The sequence below is a fragment of the Cydia strobilella genome, chromosome 21, assembly GCF_947568885.1.
Source record: "Cydia strobilella chromosome 21, ilCydStro3.1, whole genome shotgun sequence".
Lineage (NCBI taxonomy): Eukaryota > Metazoa > Arthropoda > Insecta > Lepidoptera > Tortricidae > Cydia > Cydia strobilella.
Window position 1 is genome coordinate 2,746,685 of NC_086061.1, and position 27,253 is coordinate 2,773,937.

Genomic DNA, 27,253 nt, shown 5'->3' on the forward strand with positions numbered 1-27,253 from the left:
CAAACGTAGGTAGTCCGCATTTTCCTCTTTGGATATTGACATTATTAAAATATTTTGACACAATTTGTTGTATATCAACCACAGCTATGCCCATACGTTAGATTTTTTCAAATTTTTGAATTCTTATAAGTTAGGAGCATTTAAAAAATTGTATGAATTCGGTTTTTCGCTCCTTATTTTTAAAATAATCAAAATATCGAAAAAGTCAAACGTAGGGGCCTAGCTATGATTAATATACATCAAATTACGTAAAAATATTTTCCATAATACTCAGGGAGGAAAATGAGGACTACGTTTGTATGGAGAAAAACGGCCGTCTTCTTTCCTCTTAATGCGTGGCTCTCAGTCTATGAAAGAAATTCGCGTAGCCGTACCTAACGACGTGTTTCGGTACTAAGTAGAATGCGTTCATGTGAGTTGGTACGCATAATAACAGCCTTATGGCACACACAATAAGGTATAAAATATTATGAGATTTCTGTTATTATATGCGGCAAGCCAATACGAACTGTGATAGGTATATCATCACATTGACTAGTGATATTATGTAAAATAATTTCATAAAAGTGCTGTATGCTGTTAAAATAAGGATGGAATTTCAATGCATGTAGATGTATTAGTTACAATTTAGGATTAAAAATACTGGTTTTAATAACAAAACTTCCGTGAGGCACTGACATATTAAATATATTAAACCGGGTCACTCACGTTTAATTAAAAGGAATTGTTGGATTTAAAGTCCTAGTTAGAGGTTACTTTGGGAATTAAGTGTATCGAGCGAAGTGTCATAACTCGTGTATCGGAAGCTTATAAATTAAAGATAATATAATCAAGAACTATATATATTTATTCCACGTCTACGAATATCAATGTCTCTTAGAAAAATATGATCATATAAGGAATTTTTTCGCCTTCTGCCTCAGGGAACCGCCTTAATAAAAGTTTATAAAAACTTTTCCTTTATTTATTTTTATTTTGCCATCGAAAGGCCAAGTATCTATTACATTTTATCCGTTGCCATTTACTATTATGTCATACTAAACGAGTCAATCTACTCGCCATTAAAAAAAATTAACTATATCGCTTTTATAAGCATATTAAATATTTACGATAACTCGTAAAACTGGCTCTCCATTATTGAAATACTGCATATCAAAGTCTAGTCATTATAATCTTATCACACCTCCACTTGTTTTGAAATATTAAACTTTTGTCGTATGTAATACGAGCGCGTTTTCAATAGACTTTGCAGCAAGATACGAGATTGTGTAAGTTACTTGTGGGCATGGTAGCAAAAGTTGCGTAGGTGTCTACGGCGTAGCCGTGTTGCTCAGCTACGCTTACGTAGCACTCGTAGAGAAAGTTTTGTCGTTACTTGTTCGAATGACGTGCAGTATCCCGCAAACAGAATGCTCGTGTGAATGTGACTATAAGTGTCGTTTTCAAGCAAAAGGTACCACATTGTTCACACATAATTACAAAAAAATTGCTGCTTGAAAAACGACATTAATTTAAAAGATTTACCATATCATGCATGATCGGATTTTTTGGTGTCCACACTTTATATAAACTATATATAAAAAAATAAATTTTATATAGTATATAGTAGTATTTATATAAGTTGCTAACGTAGAAAATAAGTTTTTCACCTCAGCAGCTCGAACAAGCCTACTTTCGTCACTCACTGGAGCTTTTTAATTTAGTGAAGGCCATGAACTTCATACTATTATTACATTTTTTCTTATGGTAAGGTACGGTACGGTACGGTACGGTACGGTACGGTACGGTACGGTACGGTACAGCACGGTACTGTACGGCACGGCACGGCACGGTACGGTACGGTACGGTCCGGTCCGGTCCGGTTTATTCTGTCGATTCCACAGGGGACCGTAGGGCCGGTGCGTACCTCTCTCAGCGTATCGCCCTAGCGGTACAGAGAGGTAACGCCGCCGGCGTAATGGGGTCCATGCCGCAGGCCGACCTGTTGGACGGGGCATTTTTTTTATGATTGGGTTTTATGTTTTAGGTTAGTTTAATTTTTATACTCTATGTTTAGGTAGTTATTTATTTAATTTTAAATTGTATTTCTTTCATTTAATATAATAAATAAATAAATTCTGTGTAATTCGAAATACATTTTAACCTTTAATATGTTCTCACTACTGAGGTGAAAAATTATGTGTGCAACACGAGAGCAAAGTTATTTTACATCTCGTGTTTTTGAGCCCCTCGCTACGCTCAAGATTCTACCTTAGAATCACTAGCTTCGCTAGTGATTCAATTATAGAATCTTTCGCTTTCTCGGGACCCAAAATAAACACTCGCAAGAAAAACCAACTTTCCTCTCTTGTTGCACAAATAACTATTTCACCTCAGCAGCTCGAACAAGCCTACTTTCGTCACTCCCTGGAGTGAAGAAAGTGCGACTTTCCTCACTCTAGGGAGTGAAGAAAGTGCGACTTTCCTCACTCCAGGGAGTGATACAAAGTAGCTTTTTAATTTAGTGCAAGCCATGAACTGCCACTTCATACTTTTATAAAAAAAAAAACTGTATTATTCTGTGTAATTCGAAATACATTTTTACCTTTAATATGTTCTCACTACTGAGGTGAAAAATTATGTGTGCAACACGAGAGCAAAGTTATTTTACATCTCGTGTTTTTGAGTCGCTCGCTACGCTCAAGATTCTAACTTAGAATCACTCGCTTCGTTCGTTATTCAATTATAGAATCTTTCGCTTTCTCGGGATTCAAAATAAACACTCGCAAGAAAAACCAACTTTCCTCTCTTGTTGCACAAATAACTGTTGTTTGTTACTAACATTTCTATGGACTAATTATATCTGATGCAAATAAATTTAATTGAATTGAATTGAAATGAAGTGAAAGTCGTGCGTGAGATACGCTTCAATCACGAAGGGTGTCTATTTAGGACTCCTAGCTCCCGCACTTTACACGTTTTAGCGGCCATCCGAATGATTTGGGACGACGGTCTTCGCAACTAAGTTACCGAGTTAGCTAAGCTATTACTTAGCGACTCGGCTAAGTGAATTCCCCGGCGAGCGCTTCTTCCAACTACGTGGCTTGAGACATGACATATTTTTGTTTTCTAAGAAGTTTTTGTAAAAAATATAATAAAATATAATTTCCTTCTTTGTTATCACTACATAGTATAAAAACAAAGTCGCTTCCAGCTGTCTGTCTGTCCCTATGTATGCTTAGATCTTTAAAACTACGCAACGGATTTTGATGCGGTTTCTTTTAACAGATAGAGTGATTCAAGAAGAAGGTTTATATGTATAATATCAGTCTGCATTGCACCCGCGCGAAGCCGGGGCGGGTCGCTGGTAAAATATAAAATAATAATATTTGGTGACCCGTTGACCACGAACGCTGTAAAGAGTTCGAAACGTCGGGATGTATTATAAATTCAATATACGCGATATAATCCGTTTTCATAGTTTTATTTCATGAGTAACTATCGCGGTAACCGAAGACAATATTAATAATATTTGCTGTTTGGATTATGGGATGTTCAAATAAATTATAGACAAGTGAGCTGTAGACCTCGCAGGAATAGCTTTAATCTGAATAAATGTATAAGCTCCGCCATTTTGAAAATATTCCAAAATTTAAATCGGCAATTTTTTTATCATCGACCATGCTCACAAAACTTCACGAGAATCGGTAGAGAATTACGACCTGCAGAGGAGAACATCCGGACATACGAAAGCATTTTTGCCCAAGCTGAAACGGAGACCTTCGTTAATGCTCGGTCAAACAACAACAACCCACTAACCACTAACTTGACTAACCATTTGTCGAAGACTACCGAAGAGTCCTTAAGAATCTAAACAGTAGAATATTATTATGTGTTTAAAATTACGAGGTATCAAATAATACTATGTTCATCTGTATATCCCAAATTAATTTACTACAATCGGGGGGGGGGGGGGGGGGGGTGCTGAAGGGGGTCTAAAGGGCGTACTCTGGAGTACCAAGTGGCCGAAGACCGTCTGGACGCCCTAGGTACCGCTGGAGAGACGAAGTGCAGAAAGACTTTAGTGTACTCGGCGCCGTCGACTGGACAAGATTCAAGATTCAAGCATTTATTCATAAAACATAGTGTTTTACATGTCAAGTTTCATAAGTATATACAATTTGATACAATTAATTCACAAAATTGGGTAGGTATATAATAGGTACACACATAGTTATGATTAATAATATCGTACAAGGTTTAGGTTTTCAATTTAGTCATTACACGCTTCGACAAATTCGTCAATGGTATAGCAAGCGAGGTTTGTTAGTAGCGTTTTTAGACGTTTTGCAAAAGCGATATCGCTCCGTACTAGTTTTAACTCCGTAGGTAGTGAGTTATATAATCTTGCACCCGTGACACCGAGCGACCCTCGAGTTTTTGCGAATCTGCAACGCGGCACGACTAAAAGATTTTGAAAAACAGAAAAGAAAGACAGAAACGGCTTTGGACAGAGTAGCATGGCGGTCTTTGGTGTCGGATGCCAAAATTCATTTCGGGTCGTTGCGCCACAGCAGTAGTAGTTGTAGTAGTACAATCGGCTTACACATTCCGAAAACATTACACATTACGCTTTTTTCAGATGGTTAAAAATATTGCTAGATTACTAGCAATATTGACAAATTTTTCATTTATTTCCCCTTAATTAAATTTTGCGACTGAAGTAGACAAGTGTAGTCTGGGACACAATTTAATGATCGTTCCTAAATATCATTTAAGACCTAAATACTAACACACTTCGGCGACCACAGACCTAGAGTCCTGCGACCACAGATCTCTATCACTAGATGCAGATCCCAAACAGCAGCATTTAGGAAGAGCCGCGTTCTTGCATTTAGTAATCCCATGCATACTATGAACGTCTGAGAGCGTACTACCGAGCGCATATGAAGGGTACACGGAAAGAACATGTCTAGTCACTTTTTTCGGAAAATGAGATTTTCATCTCAAAATATAGAGCTTCTAAGAAACTATTAGTTATGTCGTTTGCTACCACTGTATAATATATGTAATACAACTTTTTTTTTGTTTGGTCACGGAATTACCATACATTTTGAAATGGTTCCAAATTTTAAAACTGCGATTACTCAAAATGTTACTAAAGTGACTAGACATGTTCTTTCCGTGTACCCTTCATATTTCGTCAACATGAGAATTATAATTATAATATTTTTATTTGTGTATTGTATATATAGTTTATTACGTTTTTAGTTATTTGCAATAGTTCCAAATTAAATTTTCTTAGTTTTCTTCTTGCATCATTTCTATTACATCTCTGTTTAGCCCTATGCACGGTGCACTATGGTTGACAGGTAGAACCTTCAGGTAGGCTCGATTAATTTGTGTTTGAGTTCACGAACTACATACGTGGAGCACCGTGTGATAAATTATGTCTATGGCAGCTTTCGTTTGTTCACAAACACTTATATGACTGCTAAGGGCCCGTCGCGAAAAACGAAAATCGAAATTTCGTTATCTGCCTCTCTATCGCTCAAATAGGCAAGAACAATAGAGAAGCTCATAAAACGGAATATCGATTTTTGGATTTTTTCAGTAGGCCCTCTAGTCTGTCCCGCTCAAAAAATCGTGTGAGAATGATGCGGTTGCGGTTTTTCTATATGTTTATAATGCGCAGTCTGTCAAAGGAACTCTTTTCCTGCGTGTAATTGGATGCTGGCCTCGAGCGAGGACGCGGGTATGGGGCGAGTGGGGGACGGTCGACCTTGCACTCGAAACGGATCCTTTAGCCTGTGACAACTTGAGTATTCAGATGGGATTTTATTTTTCAACGCGGTGTTATTAACAATGTGCCTACCACTCAACGATTGATAATTGACTGAGCGAGCGCGATGCGCAATAGAAGCGTTGAATTGAATATCAATGGGTTTTCCTCGTCTGACGGGACTGAATAACGACAAAAACAGGTAATTTTCGCTGAATATATACGAGGGTCAAATCGGTTACTCTTAAAACTACATCATTGGCTTTTATTTGATCCGTACTCACGAACGAACGCAAGAACCTGTCTAGTATTTAGGCACTAAAATAGCTATTAGAAAGCTATTGTATATATACCTCTAGTAAGTGTAGCCTAGCGTGGTACGGACATGTGATGCGAAGGAGTGAAAGTCATGTGACGAGAAAGGTATTACGAATGAATGTGGAGGGAAGTAACGGGAAAGGAAAACCGAGGAAAAGGTGGATGGACTGTGTGAGAGATGATATAAAAAGAACGCGAGTGAATAATGAGATGACGGGCGAGAGAGAGGTATATGGAAGAAAAAGACATGCTGCGCCGACCCCAAATGAATGGGATAAGGGCAAGCGAATGATGAGACATACAAGAAAAATAAACACGTATTACGATCAAAGCATAATGCCTTTAAAGATGTATTTGTATTGGATGTAATCCATCTCAAAAAAGCCTTCCTAGAGAAGCCTCGGTGTCAAAACTCATCGAGGACTCCTGTACCCCTAGTGTTAATTTCATTCGAATGCGTGACGTGACGTACACGTTTGCGTTAATGTCATTTTGTATGGGATTTTGAGTTTCCAAAACGTCCCGCTTGGCGCGCTGTTCAAAATCCCATACAAATATAGACATAATGCATACGCGATCGCTCGGGGCTCTGAACTAACTTACTATATTCCACATAACGGTCTTCTATGTTAGTGTAATTATAGTTTTAAAGCGTTACAATAAAGTATACATTCCTGGTGAAGGAGCAGTTGTGATACGATTTCTTATAAGTTACAGTTTAATGATTTGCTCTTGGTTCACGGGCGATTAAAGGTTCCCATTGAAGCTTATTGTAATTAATACCGTGTGTTTGTGTGTGGGTGACTGGTAATCGTTCCTGATGGTAAATAATACCTGACAATGAAGGAAGTAAGAGCCTAGAAAATCCGATTAAATAATACTAGCTGAGCAAATGTATATTGTAAATTGTCATTTTCAAGATAGATATTCTCATTTCTCAAACTGTAACTGGTATCTGATGTATACTTAGTTTAGAATATGATTTACTTTGGTGACAAATGTTATAAGTATAAATCTTTCGTCTCTCATCAGACCATAAATGATGGTTTTGTATCATACTATCTATAGTTTGAATAAAACAAGGTTGGTCATCCAATGCATCATAAACAAACGTGAATTGAACATAAGTACACTAAGCGCCTGGCGGTCGCCAGCCATTAGGCGGAAACCTGAACCACATGCCAGTCGTTATTGTGTATATTAATATATATACGGGTATCTTTTAAACGGCCGGCGATTTATTGATATTTTTGGGAGCAAATATTTTCGGTCGGCCAAAATTGGTCAGCAAGTTAATGGCTAGGAAACATTTATGTACCTCAATAGATCAATTAATGTGTGACTGCTCTAATATAGCCAAAACATAAATAACACAGCAATAATCACCAAGTTCACAGCACACATATACCTCCTTTAGGATTAACTTGGATAAGCAGTAGTTGCAACCAAAATACGAAGATCAAATGTAAATTCCTGAATATTAAAAGAAAGGTTACTGTCACGGACTAAAGCTATGCCCTATCGTTCGTCAGCCGGGATTCGAACGTAACCTCTCGGCTTCTTTGGTGAATCTATAAATGAAATTATCGTAAAAAATATCGTATAATCCTTTAAATAAGGGTATAAGCAAAAATAGATATAACTCCGTAATAGATGGATACAGTCTAAGGAAAAAACGTGCCTCGAAAATCACGAAAATTTGATTCTTGTTCAGAGGGCGCTACTAGTTTTGGCCTACAGTCGTATAGATGGCGTTGACGGTTTCGTTTGTTATTTAACAATTTTAACGCATATCAGTGAAAGAACATGGGTCAAAATCATAAAAATAATTAATGCAAATAAAAAAAATCATTTATCTATATTTAAATACATTCTATCGTATTTTTATAAATATTTTTTTTTATGGTGTGTCGACAGATGGCAGTGAATTTACTGGGGTTACAAAATTTACTATGACAGTACCGCTCTAGTATAAGTTACTCTATGGTATAAGCACGGTTTGCAAAGAAATAAGTGATGATAGTTTCGCACAGCTAGCTGGCGGTCATATGATAGAGGCGGGTTATCCGTGTGATAAAGCCAACGTCACTTATTACTGGGTAAACCTAGATGAACAGTAGATGCGAGAATAGGTTATTATCTTTGTCCCTATACTGTAGCGTAGCGTTTGACGCTCGTCCGTCAGTGCCCCCTGCCGCGGGCCGCAAGGCACACGCTCCGCTGACGCTCGCTCGCCCGCGCTCTCGTAGTGATGGATATTTTTTATAAACCGTTTATTTTAGATGAATGTTAGATATACACCCTGTAGGATAGTGGTTAAAGGTGAGAATGTACACGTGATATTATGGCGAAATTAGTAAAATTACATTTTGATGATATTAAAAAAAGATGTTGTTGTTTTGGAATTTGGAAGAATAAACTAGAAAGTAAAATGAAAAGGTCTAAAATTTTCGGAGAACTTAGTTATGCACATATTTCTTTATTATGCTTATAATATGTAAAACAAAACCAATTTTTTTAAAGTGAGTAAGTAGTTTTCTAAGTTGATATTTAGAAATAATTAAGAAAGAAAACAATATGTAATTCTGATTTTATACTAATCAAGAACTATCTACGTTGTACAAGTTTCGGTCATAAATAAAATTGTAGCCATTAGTATAATTTACCAAAGGCATGCGTTTACCACAACTAAGCTGTCAACAATAAAACAATCGTCAGTTAAATTATGGATGTTTCTAATATCGAGGTGATAAATCCAATTACCTACTGGAGTAACAAAATAGCGGGTAAACATTTTTCGAGTGTAGGTACAGCTACTAATGAAGTGCCCTCACAACATATATATTATATTATATTTAGACTGTAATATTAATACAAATAAATACAACCATATTTCATTTTATATTTTAACTAAAATTAAATAACGTGAAAGTTAAATGTGGGGGCAAACACATTTAAAGAAACCAGTTTTTAGGGTTCCGTACCCAGAGACTAAAAACGGGAACCTATTACTAAGACTCCGCTCTCTGTCTGTCTGTCCGTCTGTCGCCAGGCTGTATCTCATGAACCGTGATAGCTAGAGAGATTTTCACAGATGATGACCTAAATAAATAACATTTTTTATTTATTTATTTATTTATTTCTGTTACCGCTATAACAACAAATACTAAAAACGGAATAAAATAAATATTTAAGTGGGGCTCCCCTACAACAAACGTGATTTTTTGCCGTTTTTTCTGCGTAATGGTACGGAACCCTTCGTGCGCGAGTCCGACTCGCACTTGGCCGGTTTTTGACATTCATAAGTACAGTCACCACACGGGATTGTTACGTCATTTACTGTAAATTGAAGAATTATAAACTGAAATAAGTGTTCTATAGTACTGTACGCGCGCGAATTCCGTGCACGGCTGAGGAATGTTAGGATGGTCAGCTGGCGCAATTGGTAACGCATTGGACCGGCAATCCAAGGGTGTGGGTTCGAGTCCCACGTTGACCAGAGTTGATCATCGTTGATTTTTTCATTGTGATTGACATCTGTATATACAATTTATAGAATGTTAGGAATGTTGGGCGTCATGACAGAGTGATGGTGGCGCGGCACCCCCCCCCCACTTCCTCAACCTCCGAATGCACGGAATTGGCGCGCGGACAGTATAAATAGTAGTGTGTCTACTTAAAATAAACAAATTAAAATAGTTTGATAAAAAGTCATTAATTTTTTAAATTGTAAAACGGGACTTAATCGCGATTTAAGTTTTAATTTGTTTAGTTTGTTTGTTTGTTTAGTAGTAATTTAATTTGTTCTTAGAACATTGAAGAATTGTTATAAAGACTCATTTAGAATTTTATCTTGTGATAAGTAAATATTCTTTATTGTGCGCCATAAAGTTAAAAAGATACACAGAAAGCGAAATACAAGCTTAGTAGTTAATAACAATAGATAGATAACAACGGATAGTATTCATAATAACGGTATAGGGCTTACTATTTCGCCACTTATTAGGTATATTGCTGTTATCATAGTACAAGCACGTGGCAGACTGGCGCTCAGCGTGAACGTTTCACCTAACAAGGCGATTGTTTCATGTCTTCGGACTTAATTGGGTTTTCTTCATGAATAAACAACTTTACAGCGTCAAAGAAATATAAATTATAAAAACTGTCAATGTGAAAGACAGGGTAAATCAAAATGGTTTTTTTATTAGGGTTCCGTACCCAAAGGCTTAACACGGGGCCCTATTACTAAGACTCCACTGTCCGGTGCGTCTATATCTGACAGGCTGTATCTCATGAACCGTGATTGAAATTTTCACAGTTAAAATATTCACAGGTGATGTATTTCTGGTGATATAACAACAAATAATAAAAACAGAATTAAATTAAATATTTAAGTGGGGCTCCCATACAACAAACGTGATTTTTTTGCCGTTTTTTGCGTAATGGTACGGAACCCTACGTGCGCGAGTCCGACTCGCACTTGGCCGTTTTTTAAAAATTGTTTTATAGACATCGTATCGTTGTAATGTATCGCAAGTTGAGAACTGAAAATGTTAAAACATTTGTAAATTTCTAATCTAACATCTTTCTTATTGTTCTTCCTTTTTTTTTCTTTTTTTTTATCTTATCTCCTTGATTGTGCGTTTTATTCCATTCACTTTATTCCACTCGAGCTGCAGGGTCTAATTTAACACATTGAGAGCCGGGAACCCGCTCGGCAGATTTTCTGTTCCTATTAGTCGCTTTCCTCTACAAAGCGGGAAAATGCTGGGATTGGCTACGAGCGTAGCGCTACGAAAACGCTGGCAGTGAATGTGTTAAACGTTAACGCAATCAGAAAAGCAAATAAAGTATAGGGACGACATGTTTTAACTACATGATTTATCGCTTTTGTATCTGCGTTCATGATTAATGAATGTCACCATGTGTTTACCGTCAAGTATTTAACGTCAGTCAATAAAGTCATATTGTAGTAAAACGTTTTCTTTGCTACAAATATAACAATTCACAATAAACAACCTGTGAATGTCACGCTTAGCGTGATTTTACTGCTGTGATGCGCTTTGAAAGCGTTATGCAACAATACCATCTAACGAGAATCATAAAATAGATGTCTTTATAAGTTTAAATACATTACAAAATAATAGGATACCATTAAAAATATTAATTAAGAACGGAGCGTCGTTACCATTCCTTTATTGTTTACATGTCTATGGCAGGAGCTTTATTTTCTTTAAGACGGCAGTAAAATTAGATTAAAAGACTCCTTTATGAGTCTTATACAGGCAGACTGAAAGCTAGATTAGGGTTTGAAACGTTTAATTGGTACACGGCGATTTACTTTTTTCGTTGGTTTGTCTATTTCGCTAAGTTTTATTTAGTTTACCTTGTCTACTGGCTGTTTGTAATGAAATATTATTTGTTGATTAATAACAACATCTTGTGTATTTACAGCCAAGCTAGAGTTGTATACATGTACAAGTCAGATGATGCTATATTATTATGGTGTCAGTCAACTCGTCTGGTGATGGAGCCTGGTCGCCGTAGGAACTTGGTTAGCAATTATTATTATGGAACTCGATTATAAATAGGAAAAGTACATATGTACAATACGTAGAGTTGCCATTAAGGGCATTATATTTATTATTTATTTAGTTTAAACTTTATTGCACAATAAAAAATAAGTACCAATGGCGTACTTGATGATTATAATCTATCATAAGTACTTATACCACCTCTTTTACCTACCAACAAAAATTTATTAATCGTCACAATGTACAAGCAAAGGTTTTAACGATTATAGAACCACCGTCACTCAGTACATATTGTCCTAAAAGCTAAGCATTCTGCATTAGAACGTTTTCACATTTTCCGATCCGATATCGGATGTAGGATCCTACATCCCCGTAGTCAGACAGCGAGGGCGCGCCCGGGCGCCGTCTTTAGCGGTCACGCACACTACAATAAACATCATGCCTACACATACGCACACAAACAAATATTATCGGTCCCACAGCTGACGGGGGGCTTCGACATGGCTGAATTTATCGGAAGCGCCTTTCCGATATCGGATGTCGGAAGGCGCCTGTGACAAAAACAGCTACAGGAGTGCCATTGGCATTAAGTCAGCCTTTTGTGCTTTATTTAACGTTTTTTTTAGTAATAATGATTTAATAAATGTACAGAGAAACACATATCTCACATTTTACTTCCTTCCGACATCCGATATCGAATCAGACAATGTGAAAACGCTTTTAACTCATGTAACATAATACCACCCATAAAGCCTTTGAGAAGCCATATAAATGCTATAACTACTGTTACAACTGGGATGGCCAGGTTAACGATACACGGAGCCGCGAGTATTTTTAATGGCTGGATTGAGTGCTTCAACGAAATGGTTCTGACCTTATGTTTAACCTTTTGTTGGTTGAGCTTCACAATAATTAGCCTTCCTTTTTAGGGTTCCGTATCCAAATTTTACCCTTTGGGTTGGTTTTACCTTTTGGATTAAACCCCAAGTTAAGACTAACTTTATTCAAAAACCTAAGTGAAAAAATTAAGTGATATCTAGTTCAAATGCTAAAATACTATTATTGATACCTAAATAACAATACTCTCATTCTCATTCACTTCTAAGATACTGTAAACCGAAACAGTTCATTAACATTCTGACAATAATAGAGCTTTCAATATTTACTTTGGAAGCTGTTAACTTTCAAAACCCAGTTTGACTTCGAACTATGTTCAAATTACTGTTTTAGGCAGTGACGTGAGACTGACAGAGACCATTAATTATTCGTTTTAGTTTGCTAAAGTGAATTAAATCCATTTTGTTTGAGGACCACATACTTAATTCCATTTTAAATTATATTTTTATTTACTTTGAACGCATATTCAAAAGTAACCCGTTTGTGTGTTGCCATCGTTAATAAAAATCTGCTTTAATGATAAAATCGTTTGGATTTAGGGTCTATTTACACAATACGTAATAGTTTCACAACAGTTCAATTGGAAATTTTAAACGATCACGAAAACATCAAAACTTTCTGTCTCTCTTGTCGCTATAGATTGCTTACACTCGCATCAAAGGCTGTCGGTAATCAATAGCACCATCTAATTATAACATAATCCATCGATTAGCCAGATCCAGCATCGAGCCTCGAATTTAAACGCCGTTGAAACCTCCCAAGTAACAGGAAAAAGGTTCCACTAAATTAGAAAATAATAACATGGCCGCCTGTTCACGTTGCCACGGCGTCGTACCTTTCACGGTAACTGGATTGCCGAATGTTAGCGTTTGACAACCTAGTTACCTACCGCATAATGAACTGGGCGTACGGTGCCACCTATCTCAGTCCTCAATTTTGCAGTTACAATGGTTTCATATAACGTTTTTTGTTGTCATTTTGTATGTGGTTACGACCATTTAAGTTAAGATTAAGAATTTCAGTGACAAGTTATAGATCTGAAGGAAAAAACTTAAAAAGTAAGCATTGGACAGTCAGTTTTTAACAAAAACAAACTCAACGAGGTAGCGTTCTTATATCAAATTAAAATTCAAATTCAAATAATTTATTTCAGAATAAAAATTCCATATACAATTACATTTACATTTATATACCAGAGTTCCAATGGCTAATACCATCGATATGCATTTGCACCCACACGTATGGGTTTGATGAAAAAAAAAAATTGAGTTTCAGTTACGATACGATAAATAAATAACTAAATCACGCTCTGTCGAATTCGCGCCAAAAATTATGAGCGTTTCAACAGCTCAAAATATTTCAACATTAAAAAAAAATATTTAAATAATGTGAAGGTTTACAAGAGTGTTTTAATTTTTTCCGGTGTTCAAACGATATAAATAATGATTACAAAAATAATGAAATAAATCATGCGTGGAGCTAATTATATTGCCCACCGTGCAATAAGGGAGATCCAGGGGGACAATTTTTGATAAATAGATAGATAAATGATTTATTTGTGTATTATCTCTCGATTTCGTTTGGCTCACTTTAATATATCTCCACTAGATTTATAATTTCTATTGCTCGTGTTTCAAAAAATATCAATTTGCCGTTTTCCACAGATTTTCGAGTGACGAAATCGAGCGCTCGAAATTAAAAAATTGGCCCTCTGGAGGCCGTTTCGGTTTATAGTACACTAGCGACCCGCCCCGGCTTCGCACGGGTGCAATGCTGATGTATTATACATATGAACCCTCCTCTTGAATCACTATCTATATTAAAAATACCGCATCAAAATCCGTTGCGTAGTTTTAAAGATCTAAGCATGTATGTCACCGGCACGGCAGCGGCACCGCGCGCAGCATGCACTGGTCGCGCGAGCGGCGTTGTATCGCTTATTTTACTCCTAGGAGTAAAAATGAATCATACGAATTTCAGTGTTACTTGCTGCATCCGCGCCTGGCACGCGGGGGCCGTGCGTTGTCGTCGTTGGGATAAAACGATTAACGGTTAACGGTTTAACCGCTTAACCCCGGGTTAGTGGGTTTGTGTAAGTGGGCCTTATTAGAGTTAATAAGGTTTAAGGATAATGATTCCGTTTACGTAAATTACCAATATTTTGCTACTCACTTTACCAATAATTTGCTACTCATATGTAGGTATATTTATCGGCTATATTACTGTAATTATGACTTCTTTCACATTTAAATTAACTGAAATTATTCAGATGAATATCGCACATTACTTAGGGCTGAGAAAGTTGATGAAAATGTTCAGCGGACATTAGCTTTAAAAATATTACTGGCCACTTTATTTTCCAAGAGCAAGATTTTTCCTTTTCTATTATAAATTTTGTGGAATCGAGGGATGCTGCCGATTCCCAGAGATTTATGATGACATTAGGTCTTCTAGGATCCTATTCCGTTGGGTATTGAGCTCGTTCAATGTAGCAATCGATATGGCTTTGTAATGAGGCAACTGATAAATACTCTTCAAATAAAACTGTTTGAAAATAAAAACTGTAATAGATGTCATATATTAAAGAAAAAGTGACGAAGCCCTCCAGTGGTGAAGGCCGGATTCGAACCGGCGTCTTTAGCTATCGCTTCGCTGGCTTCGCTTCTAAAAAAAACACACAAATCAAAATATTTAATAAAATAATTTGATTTGTTCCCAAACTTGTTTGAAAATAATTACTATTTGAGGACATCTTTAGTACAAAATGACTATATACCTACTTATTTATATGGGAAAATAATGAAAAACCTATTCAAGTTCAATCAATAGGTGAAATAAGTTTTGGAAACGGCGGTGACGTTGAATGCTAACCAAAGAAATCATTACACCTTATAAAATAAAGTCCCGCGCCGCGTCGTTCGTATGTATGTATGTTCGCGATAAACTCAAAAACTACGAAACGGATTTTCATGCGGTTTTCATTTATCAATAGAGTAATTCTTGAGGAAGGTTTAGGTGTGTAATTTGTTAAGGTTTTGTGTAACCCGCGCGAAGCCGGGGCGGGTCGCTAGTTGACAAATAAACATACCTATACAATCGAAAAATATTAACCTCCTTAATACTTGTTACAGTAATAATAACTATGCATTCTATTTGTGATTATTCTATCTACTGATGAATTAACTATCGAGGCAACAAAGTTAATATAAGTCACATAACTTTTAGGTAATTCATAATAGTGGCAATAAAAGCCAGCAACTCTGAATAGTAGCAAACTGTTGCCCGCAATAGTTGCGACGATTACTAACTACAGTGACAACTATTTATTTATTATTAAGATCACTGAAAGAACACGAATCTTGGCAATTAGATAAGTTTGACCCAGGTGGATTGGCAATTACTGATCGCGATCAAGTTTTCCTTAATTTATATGCGTAACTGGCAAGTTTTGGAAGACAAATTCCTACAGATAATTATGCCATTATCTGTAGGAATTTGTCGTCGAATAAATTTCATCACTTACTTATCTTTCAGCTATTGTTAGTAGACTTTCGCTAGTGCAAATAATGTTAGTTAAAATAATTAATTTAAAATCAATGTAATTATTATTCGTTTTCCAAGAAGCTCATTTATTTTTATTTTTTAAAAACACGGGGTTACATTTTATATGAGAATAACAACATTGTATTTAGTTTTTCTAAGACTAAATAAATCACCTTTAACCACTACTATTGTGACTTACTTTCAGATTTCAGTTAAACTTAGAGTCAAGTAAATATCACCAGTAACAAAGGTCCAAAATACGAATTTTATTTACCACCCGAAAACTGTCAGAAAAAAAGAATATGTTAAAGACTGAATCGGGAACAAGTGCATAAGAACAAAAAAGTGACAACGGAATGTGAACAGTGTTATGAATGACAGTGATTTCAAAAGTAGACTAAATTATACAGACCCCCTAGAAAGTAAAATAATAGACGGAGTAGTATAGTCAATTTAGTAAAGACAATAACATCATATCAGTTCTGATTTTATTTTGTCAATTATTTATTCAAACCAAAAAACGTGTAATTCAAAAAAAAAAGAAAGAACTGGTGCAAGAATTGTGATAAAGTGACGGTGAAACATATTTGTATTAACAAAAGCCTAAAGAAATGTCGAGTGTATAAAGGATAAGAAATCCCATTGAAAGACAGTATTCTGCAAATCTGGGATAATTTGGTAATCATGCGTAATTTTCTGACTTCCCTTAAACAATCCTAATCCGTGCAAACACAACTTTAAGTGCATAAACTTAAATCTTTAAATCGAATGCGCCGAAGACGAACTTAACAAACGTGCTGTACAAATTTGGACTTCAATTAGTCGTGAATAAATTTAAAGATCAATGTTTACATTCCACTCAGTTTATCTCAGAACGGTGTTAAATTCAGTGTTGTAGACATAGAACTAGAAAGCCAAAGTTCTTAGAACTTAGTACAAACTTGCATTGGAGTTTGAGCATAGTATAGTCATATAGTGCCTAGTTATAAAGTTGAAATTGAATGTGCTTATTCATGAAGTAATTTCCATACGGTTAAGCGGAATTCTATGGTGATGTTAAAATAATTTCCAAACTAATATAATAGATTCTGATAAATTAGTACATGTGAAACAAACATATAAATTTACAAAATATTACAACACCAACTTCGTGAGTGATATAAAAAAAATTGAACAGTGACAGTGTTATCAAAGTCAGCGAATGTACACTCGATAATGAACTTAATTTTATAGAAATTTCACAATTTACTGTAAACAATAAAAGTGACAAAACAGCCATTGAAAATATAAAGATTGCTACAGTTCTAATTGAAGTTTAAGAAGTGCTAACAAATGTGAATGAAAGTAAAAGTGGCGTAACAGCTGTTGAGGATTCTCTTGTAATTGAACCTATTGTGAAAGAACTTAAAGTCCAAAATGAACGTGTCAATGAAGGCGGGCCCAGCACCGACGGTGGCGGTGGTGGCGGTGCCGGAGAGCGAGATGGATGCGCTGCTGCTCGGCAGGACTGCGGTGAGGACCTTTGATCAGTACGTCCGAAATGTATGTATTTGTCTAACTTATACTGTAGATACGCTTTTTACTTTACGTTAATAAGCTTTTTGTAAAGCTTAATAATCTTATCTTAAAATTTGCAATTTTAAATTGTATTCGTAGGTAATTATTGAACAAAATTTTATGTCAGCACTCGTAAATTGTACTTTAATTTGAGCTCATTAACGTAAAAAAACCAGAAATGATTGCACGATTTGGATCTGTTAATTAACGGGCGGTTAATTAATCATTAATCAAGAACAAATTCTAAAGCGCATACGTAGTATCGTATTATGTAAACACGGAGACCGATATTAAGTAAACATTTTCGATCTCGACTTTCGACGTTGGATATTGTACAAACAACTTTTATTGAATTTGCTTCAGGCAGAAGCCTATATACATCCTTATATGGTACCATATTCACATATTCAGTAATGATATGTTCATATTTGAGCTTGTCTTCTTTCTACAGGGTGGCTAAAAAATAAGTGCATACCCGTTGCCAGGAAGGTTTCAGGATTATACTGAGCAACTTTTACTACTAATTTACCCTCCCATAGAAAATGGACCAGCCAAAATGTATGAAACAGCCAAATTTTTTTTCGCGATTTCGGGGTTGGTCCCATAGTAAAAGTTGCTCAGTATAACCTTAAAACCTCCCTGGCAATGAGAATGCACTTATTTTTTTGCCACGGTGTATATTATTTTATCATTGTCTAAATGAGGGGCATTTAATGATTCGCTTCGCTTCTTCGCTTTTGTACAACTTTTACTGTGCAATAAAGTTTAATGATTCTATATCAGCACTTTTAGAAGGTCTATTACTTGCTCAAATTATTTGTATAATGTTATTCAATTATATACACAGAATAAAATGTCAAACAAGCAAACAGTCAGCCTGATGGGAAGCGGCAATCGTATATAGCTTATAGACGATTACAATGACATGCACAATTGAAATATGGATGTTTTAATATTTAGAATCTAGGATGTTTTTAAAGGTAATTAGAAATCAAAGGCAATTCCAATTTGGCTCAATATATTTCAGCATATCTAAGCCCCCTGTTGGCTTCAATCTGTTAATTGTGTTAGTTTTGGCTCGAAATTCGTATTGGCAAGCATCCGCCTAATTCGATTACCTATACACAGTGTTATCTCCATTGCAAAGTCACTCCAACATTTCCTTGCGAGATAAGCCCTTTGGTTTGAAGCCAAATCAAATCCAGCGAAGGGCGAGGCCGCTTGCAAACCGTTCAAAGCAACAACTGTTTTATTTGAGGATATGACTCATGTTGTTTAGAATTTTGAATCATGCTTAAAGAATCAAAACAAATACATTGTTAGGCGATTTTGCAGTCATAGCTTGTCTCCATCCGTAATTTTCACTGGTCCTCTATATTTTTTTGTGGGAAATGAAATTCACCACGAGATTTTTTTATAAAAAATGTTTCGTATAGTTTTATTTGTCTTCTTTGTTGACGTGATTGCTATTTATATCCGTTCCGAATTACTATTTATTTCATATGATCACAGATATTATATCTCGAAAATAGCCAACACACGGACTGATATATTTGACTACAGTTTTAAAAAAAAAGGTAAAAATATAATACATTTTTGAAGAGGCTAGAAAGTAAGCAACAATGTACTATAGTTTCATGATAACGATGGTTAAGTATAATTTTTTTTTAATTTACGTACATATCGGCCCTTGGTTAAGTATTTGATTTAGGAATAAAACAAACCCAAACTGTGCAATCAGATCTAAAAGACATGGTAAACTGACCAGAAGTAGACTTTAAGTAAAGTTTATGAATGATCAGTTAATTTTGTCTACAATGGTAAAAACCCGCAGTAGTTTTAGATCTATGTTTAGACTGTTTAAGCTGCAAAGGTGGGACTCAATGAATGTACATAATTGTGTGGGATTAAATAAACAGCCAGTAAAAAGTAATTAAACTTGACGCAAAAAGCGTCGCACGATATCTGCCATGAATGCAGTGGCCAACTGATGATCTTGAACATGGCAATTTGTAAGTTCATAAGGTTCAGTGTAGCTAAATTAACAATGATTTCTCAAATATTAATTTTTAACAATTATTCTAGGCCAAAATACCTGTTACAGTTTCGAAATACTTAGAACACATGTTCCGTTTTGTTGAGAAATTAGAACCAAAATACAATCTATTTTTTTTTTGCATCTGCTTTACTTCAAACACAATCGCTTTAACATATTTGTTGGCAGTATTTGCTCGTCTACAAAGAGACTCTGCACAGAATAAAAGATTGATATTACAATTTCGGCCAAGGTATTCATTCATTTTACTAACTAAAATTATTCAAGGATGAGTACGATTTGCCTTCCAGTTGTTACGCAAAATATTGATATAATATTTTAATTACGATCCATAAACAAGTACCAATAAAGTCTTTTATCAACAAAACTTCCGTGAGACACAGACGTATTAAACATATTAATAGCGGGTCACACGTATTTTAAGTCGAAAACGCTCGACATGTTTCACTCCGTACCGAGGAGCGTCATCAGGAGCTTGCGTCGACGGTGACGGACCGGCGCAGACTGCGGGCCGCAGTCCAACATGTAGGGCGTTTTCGACTTAAAATACGCGAGTGACCTGTTATTAATATGTTTAATAAGTCTTTTATCGTAACAAACTTTCTGGTTTAACCCATTGGTTGACTGGTAGAGAATGCCTTAAGGCATTAAGTCCGCCTTTTGTACCTTCATGTATTGTGCAATAAAGCTTAAATAAATAAATAAATAAACTTGGCAAGAATAAAAACAGGAACGTACCTACTTAGAGGTTATAGGACAGTCATTTGCAGCATCTCGTCGAAATTATTTCTTTTTGAGGAATTTCTGTGAAAATCCGTTGACACCACCTGCGTTGCCAATTTGGAGAAATTGACGGCCTTGTTAGGATTGTTAAGATGTTAAAAAATTCTCATTTTATCGAAAAACTGAACAAATTGCATAAACAATATGATGTTGTACACATTTTAAAGGATGTTTAATAAGTTTTTTTTAATTAGTGGGGTTTTGAAAATCATGAACGCTAATAAGGTAGATAAAAACGTGAAACTATCAACAAATTCACCTATTCAGTATTTTATTCTTCGAAAACATGTTCGGGAAAGCTTATTGTATCAAAATTAAGTTGTTGTTGTTTTGCTAGAACTAGATACTTAATACATTTCTACTCACAAAAGAGTAATTAGTGCCCCAGGTTATAATAGTACATTATGATACAAGTGTGCTAAGTTGGTCAATACACACGAGGCGATATTGTGCGCGCGAGCTGTAAGCGAGCGCGCAATAAGAAAGCCGATGTGTGTAATGACCAATGCACACGCGTTTCATACGACGTTTTTCAACACACTTGCGAGAAAAAAAAGAAACTCATATTAATCAAATTTTAATAGTTAAAACAGTTAGTATTGTGTGTTTCATCTGTCATACTCGTACTGCCGGCCGGCCCTCGCTCGCCCCGGCCGCGGGCGGCAGGCGGGCCGGCCGGGCCGCGCACTGCGCAGGCGGTCGGGCGCGCCGGTGCCCGCCAGTCCGACCAATTAAAGAAGGCTCCCTTTCCATGCATATTATTAGCAATCAGTTAGCTTCTTAACTCAGTCGGATAATATAATGAAAAAGCACGAGTGGAATAATACACTGAAAGAGCACGCGTGTTTAATATCTAGGATTATGAGTCAAAAATCGGTGGAATAAAAACGTGGAATAAACAAGTGTGTTGAAAAAATAATAGACTTATAAATAGTTTATATACTTCTACACTTTTTTCCAAATGAATTTTATAAAAGTATTCACAAGAATTTACTGAAATGAAAATACATTTTTCACCGTCAAAGCCTTTGAAAATCGACACGCTAACTTTAGCTTGGATTTTTTTCGCTTTGTTTTTAATTTAATTTTACATCAGTTACTACCACGTCAAAGAGAAACGGTTTACGACACAGACAGTTTGGCTTTTCATAACGTTACCAAATCACATACTTATTAATAGATATCGGGATGTGATATGTTATATACGCTAAGAGAAGGACAATACATAGTATCATAGAGTAACTTATACTAGAGCGGTACTGTCATAGTAAATTTTGTAACCCCAGTAAATTCACTGCCATCTGTCGACACACCATAAAAAAAAAATATTTATAAAAATACGATAAAATGTATTTAAATATGGATAAATGTTTTTTTTCTATTTGCATTAATTATTTTTATGATTTTGACCCATGTTCTTTCACTGAAATGCGTTAAATTTGTTAAATAACAAACGAAACCGTCAACGCTATCTATACGACAGTAGGCCAAAGCTAGTAGCGCCCTCTGAACGAGAATCAAATTTTCTTGATTTTCGAGGCACGTTTTTTCCTTAGACTGTATCCATCTATTACGGAGTTATATCTATCTTTGATAGTATGATGTGAATATTTGAGTAGTTATTAAACTTCTTGGATATCTTAAGGCAGACGCTTAAAGGCCAAGAAATGCAAGTACTTACATCTCTGCATGCATACAAGTAGTATCAAAGAGTACATAATAAGATAGAGCGGTACTGTCATAGTAAATTTTGTAACCACTGTAAATTCACTGCCACCTATCGACATACTTTAAAACTAAAAATGAAGATTTATAAAAATACGTTAAAATGTATTGAAATATGGATAAATGATTTTTTTATTTGCATTAATTATTTTTATATGATTTTGACCCATGTTCTTTCACTGATATGCGTTAAAATTATAAATAACAAACGAAACCGTCAACGCCCTCTATACGAGAGTAGGCCAAAGCTACTGGCGCCCTCTGATCGAGAATCAAATTTTCGTGATTTTCGAGGCACGTTTTTTCCTTAGACTGTATCCATCTATTACGGAGTTATATCTATCTTTGGTAGTATGAATTATCTCAGGTGATGTTTTCGGGCTCGGGCCCTAATCTGTTAAACAGAAGGTACTTATTGTTTACTTTATGCAGTGCTTACACTCCTTACTGCTAATAACCCCGACATAAGTAACAGGAATAAACCTGTTTAAAAAGCAAATTTACCATCCTATTTATATGGTTCAAATTAATGAAACAGCCCATTCGGAAATAACACGTTTTGTTATCTCCTAATAAAATATAACCCGGATTGTTCTCTGTATGAGCTGTCACATAAATTTGAACCTTAATACTATCGAGATAGTTGCTTTTTAAGACCGCTCTTAAAAGAAACAAAGGCTTGTTGAACAGATTTAGGGCCCGAGCCCGAAAAAATTTTCTGAGATAATTCATAGTATACGACGGTTAGAATGTGTAGAATTTTACTATTGATATTACATCTTTTGCTTTGCCTAACCGTAACGTAATTGCGTAGGGCTTAAGGAAAATAATAAAACATGAGTACAGTGCTATAGGTAAAAGAATAAGGGATTTGGACTCACAGCAACTAACTTGCCATTTAAACTGAACTCTTCTATCATTCGATCTTATGAAAAATACTGACATTTCACGTTGGTACTTGCTCTTCTTAATTAATATACTCAAACTGACTCCTCACATTAGTACGATAGCTAATTGAGTCACTTATATTCTATCGTGTTAGGTAAACCGTAACTCTTGAAACCGAGATTAATTTAGTAGGGACAATTTTGAGGCAACTACTTTGTAATTAGTCTCCTTTCATTACACGGGTACATGAGTAAATATGGAGACTGTTTAGCAAAAATCTGACTTAAAGCCATTTAGTGAATTTGTTACGAAACAGCAGAGCTGTTATTGGGTATCGGCTGCAGTCACATTTTAAATAATTGAGAAGCAGCTAGGTATCTGAAGTTTGACACATCAGACATTCAAATAAAGTAAATAAATTTTATCGTTAGGAAGTTAACTGAGCCTTTAATAGTAGTAGCCTTTATTATTATTATTTTTATTTTATTTAAAATTTAAATTAGACAACAAGGCCGATATTACGAATACCTTACAGACTAACATACATATATGTATTATATAAACTTAAAACTAAACACTATTTATGCGACAATATTGAATCGGCTGCTCTTGTGTCGGTTTCGGCAGTTTGCCCTGGAACCTCCGAAACACGACACCCTTCGGCCAGAAGTCAGCGCACTCGATGGTCCCCTGCAGCTCATCAACCGACCAACAACAACCGACCTCAACCAACCGACTTCGAAATTCTAAAAGAAAAAGGTTCTCAATTCAGTTGTATGGTTTGCTTTTTTTTTAAATGTTGGTAAGGTACCGCAGAACTCCTTTATTTCACAATTTATTTGTTTCACCACACCAGCTCGTAAAGGTTCTGATGCTTATGTATTCTCCATAAACTGATGAGAAAGTTTAGTTTGATCCACGAGAGTGGGAAAATAAGTAGCTTTTTCCGTCTTGAGGCTAATTAGCTATAGCTTTTCCCTTTTCCCTATAAGGTATCTCATTAAATTAACCTTTCTGTGGCTATAAAACTTTTGATCAAATTATAAGTTAATCTAAATCCGTCAAGTAAACTGTAAATTCAAGATATATCCGCATCACACTCGGATATCAGACAATCACGGTCCCGGTAGGATCTGGTAATGTGACAGCGGAGCGACAGTTATGTATCCGACGCTCACAAACTCATAGTGCCACTCAATTAGCAATGTCATAGTCATGGAAGAAGCTAGCTTTTTATTTGCCCATCATTTGAAAAACAATTATTTGATCATGAAATGTGACGTTTTCAACCAAAAGGCACCACATTTTCGCTTGTCGATAAGGTTGACTTCAAATTAAAGCTATATGGCAATAGCGCCTTATTGACAACCGACAATAATAATTAAGCCTCTTTATTTCCTTAATAATAATTTGATTTACAATTATATTGTGATTTAAGTGAATAAATAAATAACATAAATAGTAATAACATTTTTACCAAGGACCACTTTATAGAGTAAAGGCCTCCTCCATTTTTCTCCACATAGATCTGTCATTCGCTTTATCTGTCCAATTTTTTCCAGCTGCTTTTAAAATCTCATCGAGCCATCTCTCCGCAGGTCTGCCTCTGGGTCTCTTGCCTGCAGGTCCCTTCCATGAAATTATCTTTTTGGCCCACCTATCCTCGTTCATATGGGCAGTATGACCGGCCCACTTCCATTTTAATCTTTTGCTGTGCTCTAGAGCATCAATCAACTTAGTTGTTTTTCTTATGTCTGTGCTTATCTTTCTGTGTCTCAATTTTAGATTCAGAATGCTCCGTTCCATGGCTCTTTGGGTTGTTAATATTTTGTTTCTGGTTTGTTTGTTGAAAATCCAAGTTTGGGATGCATAGGTAAGTGAAGGTAAGATGCAGGAATCTAATATATTTTTCTTTAATTTAATAGAAGTATTTGACTTTAGAATTTCTTTAAAGCTCCAAAATAAATACAACCGACAATAAATACCCTTTTGATTGAGAATGGCACAAATAGTTTTTATAATCAAATTATTAAGTTTTTCTATGTCTTTCTACTTCTAATAGAAAAAATTCGTTTGTCCCTCCTCCTTTTCTTTTTGCTCATCGTCAGTGGTGAGACAGTTCCGTTATCCTTGTATAAAACATTTTAGGTAAATCCATCACAAAGATTATCTGAATTAGATGTCATGAAAGAAAGAAAAATGCCTGGAATGCAGAATACGCTGGTTTTATCCCTGCCGTGGGTTCTGGAAGTCTTGGTCACTTTTTCTTTTGTATCATACAAAAATGCCGTAGTCGGACTAGTCGGATTACTTAGTTTTTTTTTTCAAAACTGTAGGTTTTTTTTTTTCAATTTACTCAAACCTATTTGTTATTACCCTTACGTTCCAAATATATGTAAGTAAATTAAATGAACACAAATCCTTCATAAGCCTATCACTTTATTTGTGAACAATTTTAATCAAATTGCGGTCAGCTCTGGTTTCGCAAAAACAAAATGCAATATCTATTAGGCACAGCCCTGAGGCCCTACCGTGAAAAACGAAAATATAATTTTTTTTATCTGCCTTATTATCACTTAAACATGCAAGAGGGATAGAGGCAGATAAAAAATTTCGATTCTCGTTTTACGCAGCACTAGTTGCCTGAAACGTTGTGCGGACGGCAGATGGTAAACAGCCATTGTCAGGGTTGCCAACGCTGTTTGTTTGGGATTGTAGAACCGAATGAATATGACTGTTATATCAGCTGACCTCTCAGCAGTGCCGACTGTCGAATCAGCAGCGTTGTATGTTTAATGTAGGTACATAGATAATCCGGCCAATTCGAACGTACACTGACATCAGAATGATGTCATTTAGTTATCGTGCATCTCGCTCGCGCCAATACATGTACCTACGGACAAGTACGAGCGAAATGCACGCTAACTAAATGATATCATTCTTCTGATATCACATATCAGTGTACGTTCCAATTGGCCTGAATGTTGAACCCCGAGATATTCTTATAATTATAGGCATACGAGTAGATATGTACCTTATCCAATTGTAAGTACAAAGTTTCAGAGCAATCTGGCTAGTCGTTTTAAAATGAGAGCGTAACTACGATTGTATGGAGAACCGAGCTTGCCGGGGACTTAATATGCGTAACTAAAGCTACTACAGTAAAAACAATATACAGACTGTCGTCGGTTTGATTTTTCCTGTGTATGTCAGGAACACAGACCTGATCACGACCTATGACAATTTAACGAGAACATTTTATTTGTCATAAGCATCAAAGTTGGATTGCCAGCCTTGTGTCAATAAACGGCCTCGTAATGCTCGCCCATCTATAGCACACTCTGCTGGCAATTCCCTGTAATGCCATTAGAACGCATTTACTGTTACTAAATCTATTTGCACAATCCTAGTCCATTACGGGCAGATAACGGTCCTTTCGTAAACGGAACGCCGTAGTGACAGCCAGACAAGCGATAGCACCTGCATCTCACTTGATCTCACTAAGGCTTAGACAGATCAATAATCCAGTAGATGGAGCACAGTACTCTCTCACTGGCTGTTATATAATGTTATATACCATTGTGTGACAAAGACAATATAACAAAAACTTATCTCCTTCAAATGGAGTTAAGACGTTTGCGACTTTAACCGGCTCTTTGCTTTAAAATACTCCATCTAAGGGACAAAGTCTTTGAGAGAGATAACTTACAATTCGACCCTGATATCCCGGTGATTGGCCATCGACAGTGAAATGTTATCTTATCAAGTTGGTAAGATTTATTTTGTACGTGACGTAAAAATATGACTATTTTATAAAAAAAATACCAAGATATTTTTTCCAATTTTCAAAGTTCAAAGTTCCTTAACACAAGATAGTTTTCCTTAACTCTCGCTGCTGTCGTTTTCTTTACAGAATTCTTTTAGAATCATACTTCTTCATAAAATATCCCCGGTTGATCTAAATGAAAGCTAGTTCGAATCATAAGTGCAGGTTACGTTCAGATGGCGACTGCAGCGTTGACGTGTCGCTGCTGCATTTCTGTCGCGATTACAACGTTCAATCTCTCACTCATTTTACACTTTACCAAATGAATAGATTGTCATGCTGTTGCAGATGTCATTAGAATGTAACCTTAAAAAAGAAAACTTGAAAACAATGCTCATTTAAAAATAAATTTACCGTGAGCCAAT

General features: G+C 35.9%; 1 protein-coding gene and 1 non-coding gene across 2 annotated transcripts in view; both read left to right on the forward strand.

Annotated features, from left to right (window-relative positions):
• Nucleotides 1-27,253, forward strand: part of LOC134751170 (inactive dipeptidyl peptidase 10) — a 348,960-nt gene that overhangs the window by 22,766 nt on the left and 298,941 nt on the right. The window lies entirely within an intron of this gene.
• Nucleotides 9,507-9,578, forward strand: Trnaa-ggc (transfer RNA alanine (anticodon GGC)). The gene has a single exon. It is a non-coding gene; the product is annotated as a tRNA-Ala (tRNA).